Source organism: Scyliorhinus torazame, chromosome 8 (genome assembly GCF_047496885.1).
Source record: "Scyliorhinus torazame isolate Kashiwa2021f chromosome 8, sScyTor2.1, whole genome shotgun sequence".
Lineage (NCBI taxonomy): Eukaryota > Metazoa > Chordata > Chondrichthyes > Carcharhiniformes > Scyliorhinidae > Scyliorhinus > Scyliorhinus torazame.
This window is the reverse complement of record NC_092714.1, coordinates 27,926,673-27,950,609: the sequence shown is the minus strand read 5'-3', so window position 1 is coordinate 27,950,609 and position 23,937 is coordinate 27,926,673. Positions and strand designations below refer to the sequence as shown.

The following is a 23,937-nucleotide window of genomic DNA, read 5'->3' as shown; positions in this document are numbered from 1 at the left end:
TTTTCTCTCTCTTATCGTTATGCCCCTGCCATGCACTGATGCCATCTACCCTTCTTGGCAGGAAAATCAGTGGAGCAGCCCAGTCCATCTGAGGGCAGAGTTGCACCGGCCAGAGCAGCTCCGAGGAATTCTCAGATGTTGCCATCGATGAAACATCACAGCTGTCACCCACATGCCCCACCAGTGCAGAGACACACATCTCAGAGGAAATGAGTAGTAGACAGACGTCCGGCACACTAACTGGTGAGCACCTCGTTTCTGATGATCCACAGCAGGCAGAGGCCAGTTCATCCCAGGAATCTGGCACTCAGAAGACAAGTGGAGGCCAGGAATCTGCTGAGCCCAAGTCAGGTGATGTGCCTCTGGACTCCATTGTCCCTCAGCTGCAGGAGCTACAAAGGCAAAGTCGGGAACATCAGGAAGGGATGTCAGCTTCCCTCCTCAGATTGCAAGGCAGACTGGAGGGGTCCCATCGCCTTCTGTCCAAGGCGATCGTGCCGACACTCCAAGGCAGCTAGGCCAACACTGTGAGGGTGGCGGCCACAGAAGAAACCCTTCGTGCAGGAAGCCCGATCCATGGTGGGGGGTGTTCACTGCATGGTCCACACCATGAGCTCTATGGCAAAGGCCATCAATTTCATGGTTCAGGCACTTGTGGGCATCCACTGCAACTGCCCCTCTATCCCAAGGAGGAGGACAGGGGCCCCAGAGCTCCCATAGGAAGGAGGATCAGCTGCTGTACAGCCCAGGGCCTTCCACCCACGAGACCCTGGGGTAATCCAGCCATCTGACTCCCCCCTTCCTGTGACTGACACAACTCCAGCCCTACACACCGAGGAGAGTGGCATTACCACATTGTGCTGCCCGAAAGCAGGCCGGGATCATCCAGGTTTCAACTCTCCAGAGGATGCCAGCCACGGTCGCCTCAGGCAACAGGGCCTGCCCCCCCCCCAACAGCTGTGGATCCTGGGAAAACACCATGACATAACGGCAGGGTTAGGAAGGTTAAGAAATTGTTGTTGCACAGTGTGGGCACACGTCCTGTCAGCTACTTGCAGATAGCGAGCGGGTATGTAAGTATGTGAACACCTCTGTAATGATTAAACCTAAGTTCTTGCACCATCTGAATGTCTTCCGGCTCTTATTCCAATGCTCCATAACTTCCGCATACACAACAATGTACATTTAACGGGTAAAGGCTGGATGCTGACAAACGGCGCCGCCTTCATCTCATGTCTGCAAGGGTGTCAGCCCACAGGTTGCCCTACACTCACACTGATAGGACACAGTCATGCCACTGTCATCCTGGTAATGAGGACAACCCCCCCCCATATAGTCATCCCACCGCTCAGACCAGTCACTTGGGAAAGTCTGATCTCAACACAAGGAACAATGAGGGGGAGGTTATGGTGGGATTGCCGCTAATGAAGTGTCAATGCATTAAAATAAAGTTCCTGACCTTCTTGGGTGGCAACCTTGTTACATCACTAGTGGGGGTTGGGTAAAACATGAAAGCGAGATCTCTTCGGCGAGATTCGTGTTATTTGACGATCGCAATACTTTGCGCCCATGTTGCCATTTGCGCTTGGAGCGAGCGTGGGCACACAATCACGGCCTATTAGCTGTGGACAAGCACAGGCGTTTAGATTTCCATGTACATGCTGTTTAAGGGTAAAGAAGGACTTTGTCATAGGGATAGAATGGAACTCTCTTTCTGAAAGGATTATTCCTGTTGCATCAATTGAAATTGTCAAGATGGAATTTTCTAGATTTGCATTAAGTTATTGAGCAAAATGGATCAAAGGTGTAAATTGAGTTGTAGTGATATGTACGAACACATCACTGTATATAGTTGTCTATCAGTGCACATAGTTATCGGTACAACCTCCGACCAGCAGGCGGCGTTAGGGATCTATCATGTGACTCACCAGTTGGTAGTAAGTCGTACAAGAAGATAATTGCACTTAGAGTAACTCCAGGAGAGTTCACTGAATTCATTTAGTAGCCATCGTCTGTATTATAGTTCATCAGTTATCTTTTCCACATGCTTGTTAATAAATCATCTTTCTAGTTAAACTATATGTTGGGTGCACATCATTACAACGGTTATATCACAGAACACAACATGAGTGGAGGAGATTTGCCATGATTAATTGTATGGCAGAACAGGGTTGTGGGCTGAATGGGCTCTACTCCTGTTATTGTGTTCCTATTACAGAATACATCTTGAAAATGAATCATACACCCTCAGACCAATCAGGCTGTTTCAAGTCACAATGGTATCTGTCGATTGATATCTGTAAGGCTCAATGGATCCATCGTCTCTTCTCTCCGACAGGGTTTCCATTTGTCTCTTTAACCTTTTCACCTGCATTACTTTCTGTTTGTCATCTCCTGTTTTTTTTTAAGAAAATATTTTATTGAGGCATTTATAATTTTAACTTTTTAACATTTTAACAAACAACAGAGAAATCCAATACATGTAAAACCCCCACAATAACCCTAACCCTAACCCTAATGCTAACCCTAACCCTAACCCTAACCCTAAACCCCTACAATAACCCGATCCGAACCTTAACCCTAACCCTAAACCCCACAATAACATACCCAACACCCCCAGCCCGAATACAGACAATAACATACCCAACACCCCATCCTTAAACCCCAGAATACCATAAACAACTCCCCCAACCCTAAACCGCACAATAACATACCCAACTCCCGCAACCCTAAACCGCACAATAACATATCCAACTCCCCCATCCCTAAACCCCACAATAACATACCCAACTCCCCATCCCTAAACCCCAGAATAACACACCCAACTCCCCCATCCCTAAACCCCACAATAACATACCCAACTCCCCCATCCGTAAACCCCACAATAACACACCCAACTCCCCCATCCCCAAACCCCACAATAACGTACCCAACTCCCCCATCCATAAACCCCAAAATAACACACCCAACTCCCCCATCCCTAAACCCCACAATAACATACCCAACTCCCCCATCCCTAAACCCCACAATAACATACCCAACTCTCCCATTCCTAAACCCCACAATAACACACCCAACTCCCCATCCCTAAACCCCACAATAACCTACCCAACTCCCCCATCCCTAAACCCCAGAATAACATAACCAACTCCCCCAACCCTAAACTGCACAATAACATACCCAACTCCCCCATCCCTAAACCGCACAATAACATACCCAACTCACTATCCCTAAACCCCAGAACAACACACCCAACTCCCCCATTCCTAAACCCCACAATAACATACCCAACTCCCCATCCCTAAACCCCACAATAACATACCCAACTCCCCATCCCTAAACCCCACAATAACATACCCAACTCCCCCATCCCTAAACCCCATAATAACAGACCCAACTTCCCCATCCCGACACCCCACAATAACATACCCAACTCCCCCCAGCCTGAAACCCCACAATAACATACCCAACTCCCCCCAGCCCGAAACCCCCACAATAACATACACAACTCACTATCCCTAAACCCCAGAACAACACACCCAACTCCCCCATTCCTAAACCCCACAATAACATACCCAACTCCCCATCCCTAAACCCCACAATAACATACCCAACTCCCCATCCCTAAACCCCACAATAACATACCCAACTCCCCCATCCCTAAACCCCATAATAACAGACCCAACTTCCCCATCCCGACACCCCACAATAACATACCCAACTCCCCCCAGCCTGAAACCCCACAATAACATACCCAACTCCCCCCAGCCCGAAACCCCCACAATAACATACACAACTCTCCCATCCCTAAAGCCCACAATAACAGATCCAACTCCCCAATCCCTAAACCCCACAATAATATACCCAACTCCCCCATCACTAAACCCCACAATAACATATCCAACTCCCCCATCCCTAAACCCCACAATAACATACCCAACTCCCCCATCCCTAAACCCCATAACAACATACCCAACTTCCCCATCCCGAAACCCCACAATAACATACCCAACTCCCCCAGCCCGAAACCCCACAATAACATACCCAACTCCCCCATCCGTAAACCCCACAATAACATACCCATCTCCCCATCCCTAAACCCCACAATAACATACACAACTCCCCCCAGCCCTAAACCCCACAATAACATACTCAACTGCCCATCCCTAAACCCCACAATAACATACCCAACTCCCCCAGCCCGAAACCCCACAATAACATACCCAACTCCCCCAGCCCGAATACAGACAATAACATACCCAACACCCCAGCCTTAAACCCCAGAATACCATAAACAACTCCCCCAACCCTAAACCGCACAATAACATACCCAACTCCCGCAACCCTAAACCGCACAATAACATATCCAACTCCCCCATCCCTAAACCCCACAATAACATACCCAACTCCCCATCCCTAAACCCCAGAATAACACACCCAACTCCCCCATCCCTAAACCCCACAATAACATACCCAACTCCCCCATCCCTAAACCCCACAATAACACACCCAACTCCCCCATCCCCAAACCCCACAATAACGTACCCAACTCCCCCATCCATAAACCCCAAAATAACACACCCAACTCCCCCATCCCTAAACCCCACAATAACATACCCAACTCCCCCATCCCTAAACCCCACAATAACATACCCAACTCTCCCATTCCTAAACCCCACAATAACATACCCAACTCCCCATCCCTAAACCCCACAATAACCTACCCAACTCCCCCATCCCTAAACCCCAGAATAACATAACCAACTCCCCCAACCCTAAACTGCACAATAACATACCCAACTCCCCCATCCCTAAACCCCACAATAACATACCCAACTCACCATCCCTAAACCCCAGAACAACACACCCAACTCCCCCATTCCTAAACCCCACAATAACATACCCAACTCCCCATCCCTAAACCCCACAATAACATACCCAACTCCCCATCCCTAAACCCCACAATAACATACCCAACTCCCCCATCCCTAAACCCCATAATAACAGACCCAACTTCCCCATCCCGACACCCCACAATAACATACCCAACTCCCCCCAGCCTGAAACCCCACAATAACATACCCAACTCCCCCCAGCCCGAAACCCCCACAATAACATACACAACTCTCCCATCCCTAAAGCCCACAATAACAGATCCAACTCCGCAATCCCTAAACCCCACAATAATATACCCAACTCCCCCATCACTAAACCCCACAATAACATATCCAACTCCCCCATCCCTAAACCCCACAATAACATACCCAACTCCCCCATCCCTAAACCCCATAACAACATACCCAACTTCCCCATCCCGAAACCCCACAATAACATACCCAACTCCCCCAGCCCGAAACCCCACAATAACATACCCAACTCCCCCATCCGTAAACCCCACAATAACATACCCATCTCTCCCATCCCTAAACCCCACAATAACATACACAACTCCCCCCAGCCCTAAACCCCACAATAACATACTCAACTGCCCATCCCTAAACCCCACAATAACATACCCAACTCCCCCAGCCCGAAACCCCACAATAACATACCCAACTCCCCCATCCCTAAACCCCACAATAACATACCCAACTCCCCATCCCTAAACCCAACAACAACATACCCAACTGCCCCATCTCTAAACCCCACAATAACATACCCAACTCCCTCCAGCCCTAAACCCCACAATAACATACCCAACTCCTCCATCCCTAAACCCCACAATAACATACCCAACTCCCCCAGCCCGAAAACCCATAATAACATACCCAACTCCCCCCATCCCAAAACCCCACAATAACATACCCAACTCCCCCATCCCTAAACCCTACAATAACATACCCAACTCCCCATCCCTAAACCCCACAATAACATACCCAACTCCCCCAGCCCAAAACCCCACAAGAACATACCCAATTCCCCATCCTTAAACCCCACAATAACATACCCTACTCCCCCATCCCTATACCCCACAATAACATACCTAACTCCCCATCCCTAAACCCCACAATAACACACCCAATTCCCCATCCCTAAACCCCACAATACTATACCCAACTCCCCCATCCCTAAACCCCACAATAACATACCTAACTCCCCCATCCCAAAACCCCACAATAACACACCCAACTCCCCATCCCTAAACCCCACAATAACATACCCAACTCCCCCATCCCTAAACCCCACAATAACATACCCAACTCCCCCTTCCCTAAACCCCACAATAACACACCCAACTCCCCCATCCCTAAACCCCACAATAACATACCCAACTCCCCCATCCCTCAACCCCACAATAACACACCCAACTCCCCCATCCCTAAACCCCACAATAACTTACCCAACTCCCCCATCCTTAAACCCCACAATAACATACCCAACTCCCCCATCCCTAAATCCCACAACTACATACCCAACTTCCCCATCCCTAAACCCCACAATAACATACCCAACTACCCCATCCCTAAACCCCAAAATAACATACCCAACTCCCCCATCCCTAAACCCCACAATAACATACCCAACTCCCCCATCCCTAAACCCCACAATAACAATCCCAACTCCCCCATCCCTAAACCCCACAATAACATACCTAACTCCCCCATCCCTAAACCCCACAATAACACACCCAACTCCCCCATCCCTAAACCCCACAATAACATACCCAACTCCCCATCCCTAAACCCCACAATAACATACCCAACTTCTCCCATCCCTAAACCCCACAATAACATACCCAACTCCCCCATCCCTAAACCCCACAATAACACACCCAACTCCCCATCCCTAAACCCCACAATAACACACCCAACTCCCCCATCCCAAAACCCAAATATAACATGCCCAACTCCCCCATCCCTAAACCCCACAATAACATACCTAACTCCCCATCCCTAAACCCCACAATAACATACCCAACTCCCCCATCCCTAAATCCCCACAATAACATATCCAACTCCCCCATCCGTAAACCCCACAATAACATACCCAACTCCCCCATCCCTAAACCCCACAATAATATACCCAACTCCCCCATCCCTAAACCCCACAATAACACACCCAACTCCCCATCCCTAAACCCCACAATAACACACCCAACTCCCCCATCCCTAAATCCCCACAATAACATATCCAACTCCCCCATCCGTAAACCCCACAATAACATACCCAACTTCTCCCATCCCTAAACCCCACAATAACATACCCAACTCCCCCATCCCTAAACCCCACAATAACACACCCAACTCCCCATCCCTAAACCCCACAATAACACACCCAACTCCCCCATCCGTAAACCCCACAATAACATACCCAACTCCCCCATCCCTAAACCCCACAATAATATACCCAACTCCCCCATCCCTAAACCCCAAAATAACATACCTAACTCCCCCATCCCTAAACCCCACAATAACACACCCAACTCCCCCATCCCTAAACCCCACAATAATATACCCAACTCCCCCATCCCTAAACCCCACAATATCATACCCAACTCCCCCATCCCTAAACCCCACAATAACACACCCAACTCCCCCATCCCTAAACCCCACAATAACATACCCAACTCCCCCATCCCTAAATCCCACAATAACATACCCAACTCCCTCCATCCCTAAACCCCACAATAACATACCCAACTCCCCATCCCTAAACCCCACAATAACATACCCAACTCGCCCATCCCTAAACCCCACAATAACATACCTAACTCCCCCATCCCTAATCCCCACAATAACATACCCAACTCCCCCATCCCTAAACCCCCACAATAACATACCCAACTCCCCCATCCATAAACCCCACAATAAAATACCCAACTCCACCATCCCTAAACCCCACAATAACATACCCAACTCCCCCCAGCCCTAAACCCCACAATAACATACCCAACTCCCCCATCCCTAAACCCCACAATAACATACCCAACTCCCCCATCCCTAAACCCCACAATAACATACCCAACTCCCCCCAGCCCTAAACCCCACAATAACATACCCAACTCCCCTATCCCTAAACCCCCACAATAACATACCCAACTCCCCGTCCCTAAATCCCACAATAACATACCAACTCCCCCATCCCTAAACCCCACAATAAAATACCCAACTCCCTCATCCCTAAACCCAACAATAACACACCCAACTCCCCCATCCCTAAACCCCACAATAACATACCCAACTCCCCCATCCATAAACCCCACAATAACACACCCAGCTCCCCCATCCCTAAACCCCACAATAACATACCCAACTCCCCCATCCCTAAACCCCACAATAACAGACCCAAATCCCCCATACGTAAACCCCACAATAACACACCCAACTCCCCCATCCCGAAACCCCACAATAACATACCCATCTCCCCCATCGCTAAACCCCACAATAACATACACAACTCCCCCCAGCCCTAAACCCCACAATAACATACTCAACTGCCCATCCCTAAACCCCACAATAACATACCCAACTCCCCCAGCCCGAAACCCCACAATAACATACCCAATTCCACCATTCCCTGAACCCCACAATAACATTCCCAACTCCCCCATCCCTAAACCCCACAATAACATACCCAACTCCCCATCCCTAAACCCAACAACAACATACCAACCTCCCCCATCCCTAAACCCCACAATAACATACCCAACTCCCCCCATCCCTAAACCCCACAATAACATACCCAACTCCCCATCCCTAAACCCAACAATAACATACCCAAATCCCCCATCCCTAAACCCCACAATAACATACCCAATTCCCCATCCGTAAACCCCACAATAACATACCCTACTCCCCCATCCCTCTACCCCACAATAACATACCTAACTCCCCCATCCCTAAACCCCACAATAACACACCCAACTCCCCATCCCTAAACCCCACAATACTATACCCAACTCCCCCATCCCTAAACCCCACAATAACATACCTAACTCCCCCATCCCAAAACCCCACAATAACACACCCAACTCCCCATCCCTAAACCCCACAATAACATACCCAACTCCTCCCATCCCTAAACCCCACAATAACATACCCAACTCCCCCATCCCTAAACCCCACAATAACATACCCAACTCCCCCATCCCTAAACCCCACAATAACACACCCAACTCCCCCATCCCTAAACCCCACAATAACATACCCAACTCCCCCATCCCTAAACCCCACAATAACACACCCAACTCCCCCATCCCTAAACCCCACAATAACTTACCCAACTCCCCCATCCCTAAACCCCACAATAACACACCCAACTCCCCCATCCCTAAACCCCACAATAACATACCCAACTCCCTCCATCCCTAAACCCCACAATAACATACCCAACTCCCCATCCCTACACCCCACAATAACATACCCAACACCCCCATCCCTAAACCCCACAATAACATACCTAAATCCCCCATCTCTAAACCCCACAATAACATACCCAACTCCCCCATCCCTGAACCCCCACAATAACATACCCAACTCCCCCATGCCTAAACCCCACAATAACGTACCCAACTCCCCCATCCCTAAACCCCACAATAACATACCCAACTCCCCCATAACTAAGCCCCACAATAACATACCCAACACCCCCCAGCCCTAAACCCCACAATAACATACCCAACTCCCCTATCCCTAAACCCCCACAATAACATACCCAACTCCCCATCCCTAAACCCCACAATAACATACCCAACCCCCATCCCTAAACCCCACAATAACATACCCAACTCCCCCATCCCTAAACCCCACAATAACATACCCAACGCCCTTCAGCCCTAAACCCCACAATAACATACCCATCTCCCCTATCCCTAAACCCCCACAATAACATATCCAACTCCCCCCAGCCCTAAATCCCACAATAACATACCCAACTCCCCCATCCCTAAACCCCACAATAACATACCCAACTCCCCCAGCCCTAAACCCCACAATAACATACCCAACTTCCCCATCCCTAAACCCCACAAAAACATACCCAACTCCCCCATCCCTAAACCCCACAATAACATACCCAACTCCCCATCCCTAAACCCCACAATAACATACCCAACTCCCCCCAGCCCGAAACCCCACAATAACATACCAAACTACCCCATCCCTAAACCCCACAATAACATACCCAACTCCCCCATCCCTAAATCCCACAAAAACATACCCACTCCCTATCCCTAAACCCCACAATAACATACCCAACTTCCCCCAGCCCGAAACCCCACAGTAACATACCCAACTCCCCCATCCCTAAACCCCACAATAACATACCCAACTCCCCCATCCCTAAACCCCACAATAACATACCCAACTCCCGCATCCATAAACCCCACAATAACATACCCAACTCTCCCATCCCTAAACCCCACAATAACATACCCAACTCCCCTATCCCTAAACCCCACAATAACATACCCAACTCACCCATCCCTAAACCCCACACTAACACACCCAACTCCCCCATCCCTAAACCCCACAATAACATACCCAACTCCCCCATCCCTAAACCCCACAATAACACACCCAACTCCCCCATCCCTAAACCCCACAATAACTTACCCAACTCCCCCATCCTTAAACCCCACAATAACATACCCAACTCCCCCATCCCTAAATCCCACAACTACATACCCAACTTCCCCATCCCTAAACCCCACAATAACATACCCAACTCCCCCATCCCTAAACCCCAAAATAACATACCCAACTCCCCCATCCCTAAACCCCACAATAACATACCCAACTCCCCCGTCCCTAAACCCCACAATAACATACCCAACTCCCCCATCCCTAAACCCCACAATAACATACCTAACTCCCCCATCCCTAAACCCCACAATAACACACCCAACTCCCCCATCCCTAAACCCCACAATAACATACCCAACTCCCCCATCCCTAAACCCCACAATAACATACCCAACTTCCCCCATCCCTAAACCCAACAATAACATACCCAACTCCCCCATCCCTAAACCCCACAATAACACACCCAACTCCCCCATCCCTAAACCCCACAATAACACACCCAACTCCCCCATCCCTAAACCCCATAATAACATACACAACTCCCCCATCCCTAAATCCCACAATAACATACCCAACTCCCCCATCCCTAAACCCCACAATAGCATACCCAACTCCCCATCCCTAAACCCCACAATAACATGCCCAACTCCCCCATCCCTAAACCCCACAATAACATACCCAACTCCCCCATCCATAAATCCCCACAATAACATATCCAACTCCCCCATCCCTAAACCCCACAATAACATACCCAACTCCCCCATCCCTAAACCCCACAATAATATACCCAACTCCCCCATCCCTAAACCCCACAATATCATACCCAACTCCCCCATCCCTAAACCCCACAATAACACACCCAACTCCCTCATCCCTAAACCCCACAATAACATACCCAACTCCCCCATCCCTAAATCCCACAATATCATACCCAACTCCCTCCATCCCTAAACCCCACAATAACATACCCAACTTCCCATCCCTAAACCCCACAATAACATACCCAACTCCCCCATCCCTAAACCCCACAATAACATACCTAACTCCCCCATCCCTAAACCCCACAATAACATACCCAACTCCCCCATCCCTAAACCCCCACAATAACATACCCAACTCCCCCATCCATAAACCCCACAATAACATACCCAACTCCCCCATCCCTAAACCCCAAAATAACATACCCAACTCCCCCATCCCTAAACCCCACAATAACATACCCTTCTCCCCCCAGCCCTAAACCCCACAATAACATACCCAACTCCCCTATCCCTAAACCCCCACAATAACATACCCAACTCCCCGTCCCTAAATCCCACAATAACATACTCAACTGCCCCATCCCTAAACCCCACAATAAAATACCCAACTCCCTCATCCCTAAACCCAACAATAACACACCCAACTCCCCCATCCCTAAACCCCACAATAACATACCCAACTCCCCCATCCCTAAACCCCACAATAACACACCCAGCTCCCCCATCCCTAAACCCCACAATAACATACCCAACTCCCCCATCCCTAAACCCCACAATAACATACCCAACTCCCCCATCCCTAAACCCCACAATAACACACCCAACTCCCCCATCCCGAAACCCCACAATAACATACCCATCTCCCCCATCCCTAAACCCCACAATAACATACACAACTCCCCCCAGCCCTAAACCCCACAATAACATACTCAACTGCCCATCCCTAAACCCCACAATAACATACCCAACTCCCCTAGCCCGAAACCCCACAATAACATACACAACTCCACCATTCCCTAAACCCCACAATAACATACCCAACTCCCCCATCCCTAAACCCCACAATAACATACCCAACTACCCATCCCTAAACCCAACAACAACATACCAAACTCCCCCATCACTAAACCCCACAATAACATACCCAACTCCCTCCAGCCCTAAACCCCACAATAACATACCCAACTCCTCCATCCCTAAACCCCACAATAACATCCCCAACTCCCCCCAGCCCGAATACCCATAATAACATACCCAACTCCCCCCATCCCTAAACCCCACAATAACATACCCAACTCCCCCATCCCTAAACCCTACAATAACATACCCAACTCCCCATCCCGAAACCCAACAATAACATACCCAAATCCCCATCCCTAAACCCCACAATAACATACCCAATTCCCCATCCTTAAACCCCACAATAACATACCCTACTCCCCCATCCCTCTACCCCACAATAACATACCTAACTCCCCCATCCCTAAACCCCACAATACCACACCCAACTCCCCATCCCTAAATCCCACAATACTATACCCAACTCCCCATCCCTAAACCCCACAATAACATACCTAACTCCCCCATCCCAAAACCCCACAATAACACACCCAACTCCCCATCCATAAACCCCACAATAACATACCCAACTCCTCCCATCCCTAAACCCCACAATAACATACCCAACTCCCCCATCCCTAAACCCCACAATAACATACCCAACTCCCCCATCCCTAAACCCCACAATAACACACCCAACTCCCCCATCCCTAAACCCCACAATAACATACCCAACTCCCGCATCCCTAAACCCCACAATAACTTACCCAAGTCTCCCATCCCTTAACCCCACAATAACACACCCAACTCCCCCATCCCTAAACCCCACAATAACATACCCAACTCCCTCCATCCCTAAACCCCACAATAACATACCCAACTCCCCATCCCTAAACCCCACAATAACATACCCAACTCCCCCATCCCTAAACCCCACAATAACATACCTAAATCCCCCATCTCTAAACCCCACAATAACATACCCAACTCCCCCATCCCTGAACCCCCACAATAACATACCCAACTCCCCCATCCCTAAACCCCACAATAACGTACCCAACTCCCCCATCCCTAAACCCCACAATAACATACCCAACTCCCCCATAACTAAGCCCCACAATAACATACCCAACTCCCCCCAGCCCTAAACCCCACAATAACATACCCAACTCCCCTATCCCTAAACCCCCACAATAACATACCCAACTCCCCGTCCCTAAACCCCACAATAACATACCCAACTCCCCCATCCCTAAACCCCACAATAACATACCCAACTCCCCCATCCCTAAACCCCACAATAACATACCCAACTCCCTTCAGCCCTAAACCCCACAATAACATACCGAACTCCCCTATCCCTAAACCCCCACAATAACATACCCAACTCCCCGTCCCTAAACCCCACAATAACATACCCAACTCCCCCCAGCCCGAAACACCACAATAACATACCCAACTCCCCATCCCTAAACCCCACAATAACATACCCAACTCCCCCATCCCTACACCCCACAATAACATACCCAACTCCCCATCCCTAAACCCTACAATAACATACCCAACACCCCCATCCCTAAACCCCACAATAACATACCCAACTTCCCCAGCCCGAAACCCCACAATAACATATCCAACTCCCCCCAGCCCTAAACCCCACAATAACATACCCAACTCCCCCATCCCTAAACCCCACAATAACATACCCAACTCTCCCAGCCCTAAACCCCACAATAACATACCCAACTTCCCCATCCCTAAACCCCACAAAAACATCCCCAACACCCCCATCCCTAAACCCCACAATAACATACCCAACTCCCCATCCCTAAACCCCACAATAACATACCCAACTCCCCCCAGCCCGAAACCCCACAATAACATACCAAACTACCCCTTCCCAAACCCCACAATAACATACCCAACTTCCCCCAGCCCGAAACCCCACAATAACATACCCAACTCCCCCATCCCTAAACCGCAGAAAAACATACCTAACTCCCCCATCCCTAAACCCCACAATAACATACCCAACTCCCCCATCCCTAAACCCCACAATAACATACCCAACTCCCCCATCCCTAAACCCCACAATAACATACCCAACTCCCCCAGCCCGAAACCCCCACAATAACATACCCAACTCCCCCATCCCTAAACCCTACATTAACATACCCAACTTCCCCCAGCCCGAAACCCCACAGTAACATACCCAACTCCCCGATCCCTAAACCCCACAATAACATACCCAACTCCCCCATCCCTAAACCCCACAATAACATACCCAACTCCCCCATCCCTAAACCCCACAATAACATACCCAACTCCCCCATCCCTAAACCCCACAATAACATACCCAACTCCCCTATCCCTAAACCCCACAATAACATAGCCAACTCCCCATCCCTAAACCACACAATAACATACCCAACTCCCCATCCCTAAACCCCACAATAACATACCCAACTCCCCTATCCCTAAACCGCACAATAACATAGCCAACTCCCCATCCCTAAACCACACAATAACATACCCAACTCCCCCATCCCTAAACCCCACAATAACATACCCAACTCCCCCATCCCTAAACCCCACAATAACATACCCAACTCCCCCATCCCTCAACCCCACAATAACATACCCAACTTCCCCAGCCCTAAACCCACAATAACATACCCAACTCCCTCATCCCTAAACCCCACAATAACATACCCAACTCCCCCATCCCTAAACCCCACAATAACATACCCAACTCCCCATCCCTAAACCCCACAATAACATACCCAACTCCCCCATCCCTAAACCCCACAATAACATACCCAACTCCCCTATCCCTAAACCCCACAATAACATAGCCAACTCCCCATCCCTAAACCACACAATAACATACCCAACTCCCCATCCCTAAACCCCACAATAACATACCCAACTCCCCTATCCCTAAACCGCACAATAACATAGCCAACTCCCCATCCCTAAACCACACAATAACATACCCAACTCCCCCATCCCTAAACCCCACAATAACATACCCAACTGCCCCATCCCTAAACCCCACAATAACATACCCAACTCCCCCATCCCTCAACCCCACAATAACATACCCAACTTCCCCAGCCCTAAACCCACAATAACATACCCAACTCCCTCATCCCTAAACCCCACAATAACATACCCAACTCCCCATCCCTAAACCCTAACTGTCCATACATTAGATTCCCTGCCCTTGTTCATCACTTCCATGCCTCCCCCTCCCCCCACCTCCTCCTGCTGACGGTCAATTCCGAGCTGATTGTCAAACCTCCGAGCGAACCCCTATAACGAACCCCTTAAGGCGAACTTAATTTTCTCTAGCCAAGAAACCCTGCCATGTCACTGACCCAAACCGCCAACTTTGGAGGCTCCGAATCCCTCCATCCCAGCAAAATCCGTCTCCGGGCCACCAGGTAGGCAAAGGGCAATACGTCGGCCTCCCGGATCTTCCGACACTCCAAATATTGCCACCTTTGGATTCGGAGTCACCCTCCCTTCCAGGAACTCTGACATGACATCTGAAAATCCTTGCCAAAATCCCCTCAGCCTCGGACACGCCCAAAACATATGTACAAGTTTGTAGGACCTCCCCCACAATGCCCACACCTGTCCTCCACCTCCTCAAAAAACCTACTCATCCGGGCCACAGTCATATGAGCCCTGTGGACCACCTTGAACTGGATCAGACTAAGCATGGCACACGACGAGGAAGCATTGACTCTCCTCAGGGCCTTCTCGCATAACCTGACTTCCAACTCTCCTCCCAGTTCTTCCTCCTCACCTCCCCGATTGGGACCCTTCCCACTCCATCAGTTCCTTGTATATTTCCGAGACCCTCCCCTCCCCAACCCTTGTTTTAGACATCACCTTATCCTTGCCCATCTCTAATTGCCCTTGGCCATTTCAGAAGGTGTTTAGGAGTCAACCACATTGCTGTGGTCTGGAGTCACATGCAGGTCAGACTGAGTAAGGCTGGCAGATTTCCTTCCCTAAAGGACATTAGTGAACCAAATGGGTTTGTATGACAATCAAGAATGGTTTCATTAGACTTTGAATTCCAGATTTTAATTGAATTAAAATTTCATGATAGGCCTGGGTGGGATTTGAACCAGAGTCCCCAGAATGTTACTCTGGGTTTCTGGATTACTGGACCAGTGACAACACTACCACACCATTGCCTCAGTGATTGCTGATCAAGTTCACTGTACTCGGTGGTTACACCTGGGTGTGGACTCAGAGGAAAGTAAACAAAGCTACAGAAAGGGCTGGAAGCTGGAGCTGAAACATGGAGGAGACATTTTAATGCACTGTGAATAAAACCGGTTACACGCTTGTGTCATCTCTGCATTGATCCGAGCTATAAAATATGGAAAGTATCGTTTTTATTAGATAGAATGACAAGCATTAATTTTATGACCACAGAATACCCCAAAGCATTTTACAGTCAATTAAATACTTTTAAAGCGTAGTCACCATTGTCCTGTGTGGAAATGCAGCAATCAATTGATGTACAGCAAGCTCCCACAAACAGCAATGACAGTAACAACAGTAATCAGATAATACCTTTCAGCAAAATGAGTGGATGGAGATATATTGGCCGGGACACTCAGGGGAAATGGCACTTCTCTTCTTCCAAATGGTGCCATGGCATCGTCGACATCCACTGATAAGAGCAGACGGGCCTGGAAGATGGCAGCTCCAGCAGTATAGCACTCCCTCAGCCAGCCAAGATGCATCATGACGTATGCAACTTTAATTGTTCTTTTCTTTTGAACTTTGCATTTCCCAGTTCACCAGCAGTAGCAATGAAAGCTTTGGCTTGTCATCAAACCGCCCAAATGTGTGATGAGATTCGAACCCGGGACACCAGAGTATGACCCCGGATCTCTGGATTACTAGTCCAGTGACAAATGCCACTAAACTGCCGCCTCCCCTTCTCCTGTTGCATCCAGGCCACTGTATCCATTAACTGGATACAGTGGCAGCAAGCAAGAAACACCTGCTGTGCGTTCTCATGTGGGAGGTGAGGATGGGACGAAGCTGATCGTGCCCATGGAGACGGGATGGAATATGTGTTTGGTTTGAGCACATCTGGTAAGCCTCACAACCCGATAATCCTTCTGTTCCGTTGCTTTCTCATTATACTTCGGCAGGAAGCTCAACACCCCAAATTGAAATTCAATCTATTATACAGTATAATAGTCTTTACTGTCACAAGTAGGCTTATATTAACACTGCACTGAAGTTACTAAGAAAAGCCCCGAGTCGCCACACTCCGATGCCTGTTTGGGTGCATGGAGGGAGAGTTCAGAATGTCCAAATTACCCAACAGCACGTCTTTCGGGACTTGTGGGAGGAAACCGGAGCACCCGGAGGAAACCCACGCAGACACGGGGAGAGCGTGCAGACTCCACACAGACAGTGACCCAAGCCAGGAATCGGACTTGGAATCCTGGCGCTGTGAAGCAACGGTGCTAACCATCATGCTGCCGTGTCATCCTCGAATAACAATAAGAAGTTCTGAAACACCAGATTAAAGTCCAATAGGTTTATCTGGCATCACTAGCTTTCGGAACGCAGCTCCTTCATCAGGTAAGTGCCATGCAGTCTTGCCATACTACTCCTTTGTGCCTTAACTTGCTAATAATCTATCTGCCTTCCAGACTGACTTGGATTTTCTGCTATATTTGGCTGTGCATCACTCGCTACTTGACCTCCACTCCATATCCCACCCACCTGCCAAATTAATTTAAACCCCACCCAACAACACAAGCAAAAATGGGATGCTAGTCCATTTTGGTTTAGGTGAAACCTATCCAACCTGTACAGGTCCTGCCTTCCCCAGGAACAAACCCAGTGATCCAGCAATCTAAAGCCCTCCCTCCTACACCATCTCTTCAGCCATGCATTGATTTGCTCTGCCCTTCTATTCCTACGCTCACTGGCATGTGGCACTGGGAGTTATCCAGAGATTACAGCCTTTGAGGTCCTTCTTTTCAATCTGCCACCTAGCTCCCTAATTTCCTGCTGCAGGACCTCACCTCTCTTTCTACCTATGTCGTTCACACCAATGTGAACCACGACCTCTGACTGTTTGCCCTCCCATTCAGAATGCCCTGCAGCCGTTCAGGGACATCCCTGACCATGGTACCAGGGAGGCAATAGATCATCCTGGAGTCACATCTGTGGCTGCAGAAACGCCGGTCTACACCCGTCACTATCGAGTCTCCTGCCACTATTGCTCTTCTAGCCTTACTCCTTCCCCCTTGTGCAGCTGAGTCACCCACAGTGCCGCAAACCTTGTTCTGGCTCCCCAGAGGAAGCATCACACCTACCATTTTCCAACGTAGAAAAATGGTTCTAGAGTGAGATGCACCCTGGAGATTTTCCAACGACCTGTCTGCTTCCTTCTTCTGGCTGGTGGTCACCCATTCCCTCTCTGTCTGCACTTCCTTAAGCTGAGGGGTGACCACACCTAAAAATGTGCTATGCACATGACTCTCAGCCATGCAGATGCACCAGCCGACATTCGAGCTCTGAAACTCTGAACTCAAGCTGGTCAAATCGGTGGCACTTTCAACATATGTTGTCATCCTGACTGCAAGGAGCGTCTACGAACTCCCACGTGCTGCAGGTGGTGCAATAAACAGGACTGAGTCCCCTGCCATACCTTTAGTTAATGGACTCTTGAATAAAGTTCTATTGGGCATAAATCTAAAGTAAGTTTTCTTTTAACAAGCTGGAACTCTTACCTTGCCTGGTTTTCTTCAGTCTTTTGCTATTTAAATAATATTCAGCCTCTTTATGTTACTAACTGCCCTTATTAACTCCCCTGGCTTGACCCACTAGGAGACCATGGGCGGGATTCTGCGGCCAGCGGCGCGGGAATTGCGGAAGGCGATTGGGCCGAGAATCGTGCGAGAGGCAGAAACCGTGGCCAGTGTGGGGCGTCCGACAGAATGCCATGTTCCGGTGCCTCGGCAGTGGCGTCAATGCGCTCTACTCCGCACTTACAGCAAACGCCGTTGGCAAATCATTGATGTCCCTGACCCTGTATTCACCTGGGCTCCCGCAATGCTCCACCCCCCGCCAGGAGGAATCACTGACGGCAAATTTCACTTGTGGTCGCTGATGGATAGAGAGGGGATACGAAATGTGTCAACATCACGATAGTGTGCTGACACTAGTGCCGCTGGCCGGGGGTTTTACCCCAGGGCTGGGGGGAGTAGCGGAGGGGGTGGCCAGGAGATGGGCTGTGGGGTCGGGGTGCACGGGCAAGGAACATTATTGCCGCGGGCTGAAAGGCAGCCATTCGGCTGTGCACACCGCTGACAGTCCACTGTGAACTTAGTGCCATGAGTCATATGGGTGCCCCCAGGCCACCCCCTAAGGTATCCCCTGGCCCCAGCAAACCCATCAACGCGAAGGGCACGCTCCAGCACAACCAGTACCATCTTATTGGGTGGGCTGAGTGTGTGTGGGGCGAGGGTGCTAAAATGCCGTTGCAGCTTGTTAGCCTCTCGAGTGCCAATCCTGAGCAGGGCGAAACCGACACAGTTTTTCATTGGAATCGATTGTGTTCCACGTGGTGCTGGTACTAACCCACTAACGGTTAATGAATTGGTCCGGGACCGGCACCAATGTTGTTGTGGTGGAAACCCACCGATTCAGCCCCAGCGTCAGCACTTAGTCTCTGAAGAGAGAGAATCCTGCCCCTTGTTTTTACGAGCCTTAGGCCAGAAAAGATGCTTAAATGCCTGCCCTTCAATTACCAGCAATTTGTGTTAGATTTTAAGAAGGTAAAAGATTAAGATTTATTCTCTTAAACTCCCACATTTACCTCAGCTCTAGAGTCTCACTCACAGCAGCTAGCACCCTGTGTTTCAGCGAGCTGAAGAAAGGCTTTGGTGGCTTTAATAAGGCGACCGCGATGTACTTCTGCAGCTGCGATATGCAACGCTCTGTAAACTTGAGTGCACCAGGGTTGGACGTCAAAATGTAATCATTTCCTGTATTATTATTGTGCGTGACGCAGCTGGTTCAATAAACTTTCCAAATGTTGGCAGCGGTTGAGTGGTCCGTTGTGCGCTTGAGAAACAGTCAAAGTTGATTATTGTGGGCAATGGCTAAAAGCTGCTATTTTCCCGTTACCAATCTCAGTTAACTGTCCCTTTAAAATCACTGGCTCAGAAGCACACACTTCCTGAATTTCACTGGTGCGTCGTTAATCTCAGTGCATTTTGGCCTTCTTTCAAAACAATATGAAGTTTGGCAACTGGCAGTTTTGAACTATGGGGAGGGGCTGAACAAAGCTGCTTACTCACAGGTGCAATGTACTCAGTAGGTAGCTGGTTAGATATTAAACCTTTATTTGGTTTCTGCAGGCTTTGGCCTTCAGCTCAGTCAGAAATGTATTGCCGGTTTGACAGGAGGTAATAATTATATTCATTCATTATTGGCCATTTTCAGAGAAAGCCTGTTAATTTGCTCCTTTTCGAAGACCTTCCTCGGTAAGGTTAATTTTTATTTAACATTTATAAGATATATCCGTTTGTCCATTGTTAATCTGTTACTGTGTATCTCTTGGCCCTTTCACACACTGATCTGTGAGTTGGGGAAGCTGCTCTTGTTTTGGGCTCACGTCCAAGGCATTTGGTGGTTTGCTGCTCCCTGCGATACCGGGAGAAACATTGGAAAGTTCTCTTGCGATTTACTGGAACCTTGTGCCGACACTTGGAGAAAGATTAGAAAGAATGAAAGTTTCACTCATTCAGGCCTTGCATGCAGGTGTGAGGTATATTTACATTTGCAGCAATCGCCACTGCTTTAAGGAGGCAGTCAACACTTTCGTATAAAAGAGAGAGGCTGTCGCGTTTCACAACAGCGCAAAACGGGCGCGGGAACGACCGATTCTGTCCCCCACAGGGGGCCAGCATGGCGCTGGAGCGGTTCATGCCGCTCCAGCCTCCTTTCCCGGCGCCAAACGGGCGCCGCGCCAACCCGCGCATGCGCGGGGGACTTCTTCAGCGCGCTGGCCCCTACGCAACATGGCGCGGGGGTTCAGGGGCCGGTCGCGCAACAAGGTAGGCCCGGAGGGGGAGAGCTGGCCCGCCGATCGGTGGGCTCCGATCGCGTGCCAGACCCCATCGGAGGCGCCCGGGTTGTTGCCACATCTAATGGGAAAATGTAATTGGTTTAAGATTAAAATGTAGCAACAAAAAAATAAGCCAGATGGATTTATCCAAAATGGCAACTGGTCTGTTTGCATCAGAGGGATGGATCCACCATTTTTGAAAAATAGGAAAAGCATTCTCTAAGTGATTTCCGTGCCAGGGTGAACAACCATGGGCCCAACAATGATGGCCATTCACCTCCTCAGCTCCCCGCAGCAGCCCATCCGCCAGGTTCATGTTTTTCAAAAGGAGTACCACTTGCTGGGGAGTCCGCTGAATTATGGGAAGCCGTTGAATATGGGGTGGCTCCTGTTAATTGTACGGAAATGTGATAATTAGTCTCTCACTACACTACGGCGAGATCCTGACTTCGCCGAGGGGAGCAGGTCGGTGGCATCGCAAATGGTTTGGCGCCTGGTGAAGTTCTCGTTTTCGGCCTCTCCCGCTATTCGCCGGCCTCATCTTGCTCGAGCAAGAACGCAACAATGCTGGAGAATCGCGCCCTTCGTGTAATTTTGAGCAGGTGTGGTGGGATGATTCTTTCGGGGTGTTTGGGTGCATTCCAGACCAGTATTCACCCACACACTCATTTTCTTGGAGCTTGGGAAGTTTCTCACTAGTAAATCCCACATCCTAGGGCACGATTTAACAGGACAGAAACAGTCTCGTTTTGGCTGTATATAGCAGAGCATTTCTCGATGGCTGCAGCACGAAGAACGACTCTGCTAATTAATGGCGCTTTACCGTTTTGTTTGACCTCAGTGACGACCGCCCCGCCAAGGCCGCACTTACATCATGTAGCGCACAATGACTTACGAGAGACGAGAAGTGATGAAGTCGATCCAGGCTTTATTAAGCGATGCTTGTCCCCAGCAGCTCAGCAACAGAATTAAGCTGCGGGGAGAAGCTCGGGTTCTTATACTCCGCCTTCAGGGTGGAGCCAGGAGTCAGCAGCCAACCAGGACCCGGGATCTGTCAGCCAATAGCATCTCGGCTTCACAGTCCCACATGACCCCTAATACATACCACCACATTCACCCCTTGTTAAAAAGGAACCCGGCGGGGTGGTGGTTCGCATGGTGGTAGGGGTTTACAAGGCTGGCCCTGGAAGGAAAATTTCGGACAGTGTTACTACAGTTTTAGCCCTACACTGGGCTATGTACAAGTTTGTGAGAACTATTTACAATATTAGCAAAAAAAATTGTTTTTTTTGTTACAACAACATTCTTGGTGTCACGCAGATTCCACGAGTCGAGCGGGCGGTCTGGTCTTCCTCGTCGATCGCCTCAGCCCCGGTGGTGGTGCAGGTGCTTGCTCAGGCGTTGTCGTCTCCGGGAGCGTTTCGGTGTTTGTTCCTGTTTTACTCCTGGGCGGGCACAGGAGGAGGACCGATCCCCCCGGGAAGGGGGCGGTCGCGGGGTGCGCCGGTGGCAGGGAGGGGATGATCGGTGTCGGGGGTGTGTGTGTGTTGCCGGCGGGCGCCAGGTCCCGCAGGGAGACCGTGTCCTGTTGGCCGTCGGGGTACGTAGGCGTTCTGCGGGTTCGCGTGGAGAAGGTGAACCCTCTCGACCAACGGGTCCGATTTGTGCGCCAGCACATGTTTCCGGAGCAAGATGGGTCCTGGGGCCGCCAGCCAGGTCGGCAGCGACGTTCCGGAGGAGGACTTCCTGGGGAAGCTCATGAGGCGTTTGGTTAGTGGTGGTACACAGCAGCGACCAGATGGAGTGGAGAGCGTCCGGGAGGACCTCCTGCCACCGGGAAACTGGGAGATCCCTGGACCGTAGGGCCAGTAGGACGGTCTTCCAGACCGTGCCGTTCTCCCTCTCTACTTGCCCGTTCCCCCGGGGTTTGTAGCTGGTCGTCCTGCTCGAGGCTATGCCCTTGCTGAGCAGGAACTGGCGCAGCTCGTCACTCATGAAGGAGGACCCCCTGTCGCTATGGATATACGCGGGGCAACCGAACAGTGTGAATATGGTGCCAAGGGCTTTAATGACTGTGGCCGCTGTCATGTCGGGGCAGGGGATGGCGAAGGGGAAACGAGACTACTCGTCCACCGCGTTCAGGAAGTATGCGTTGCGGTCGGTGGAGGGGAGGGGCCCTTTGAAATCCAAACTGAGGCGTTTAAAGGGGCGGGAAGCCTTGATCAGGTGCGCTCTATCCGGCCTGAAAAATTGCGGTTTGCACTCTGCGCCCTCTGTGGCAGTTCCTGGTGACTGTACGGACCTCCTCCACAGTGTAGGGGAGGTTGCGGGACTTTACGAAATGGTAGAATCGAGTGATCCCCGGGTGGCAGAGGTCATCGTGGAGGGCTTGGAGGCGGTCTATTTGTGCATTGGCACATGTGCCGCGGGTTAGGGCATCGGACGGCTCGTTCAGCTTTCCGGGACG

The 23,937-nt window shown here is 49.9% G+C and overlaps 1 protein-coding gene and 1 long non-coding RNA gene across 5 annotated transcripts in view; one reads left to right on the top strand and one right to left on the bottom strand.

Moving 5' to 3' along the window:
- Nucleotides 1-1,979: 1,979 nt before the first annotated feature.
- On the bottom strand, nucleotides 1,980-20,396 carry LOC140427703 (uncharacterized). The gene is made up of 2 exons (XR_011948590.1): nucleotides 20,217-20,396; nucleotides 1,980-2,394 (listed from the first exon to the last, which is right to left on the bottom strand). It is a non-coding gene; the product is annotated as an uncharacterized lncRNA (long non-coding RNA).
- A 320-nt stretch (nucleotides 20,397-20,716) lies between these two features.
- Nucleotides 20,717-23,937, top strand: part of LOC140427702 (immunoglobulin superfamily member 5-like) — a 126,886-nt gene continuing 123,665 nt past the window's right edge. For 2 of the 4 annotated variants that reach the window (XM_072513219.1, XM_072513217.1), the window contains exon 1: nucleotides 20,718-20,886. The gene's annotated coding sequence lies outside the window, so the exon portion shown is untranslated. Of the gene's footprint in view, nucleotides 20,887-23,937 lie in introns of all 4 variants that reach the window. The other 2 variants (XM_072513222.1, XM_072513218.1) reach the window with 2 other exon arrangements.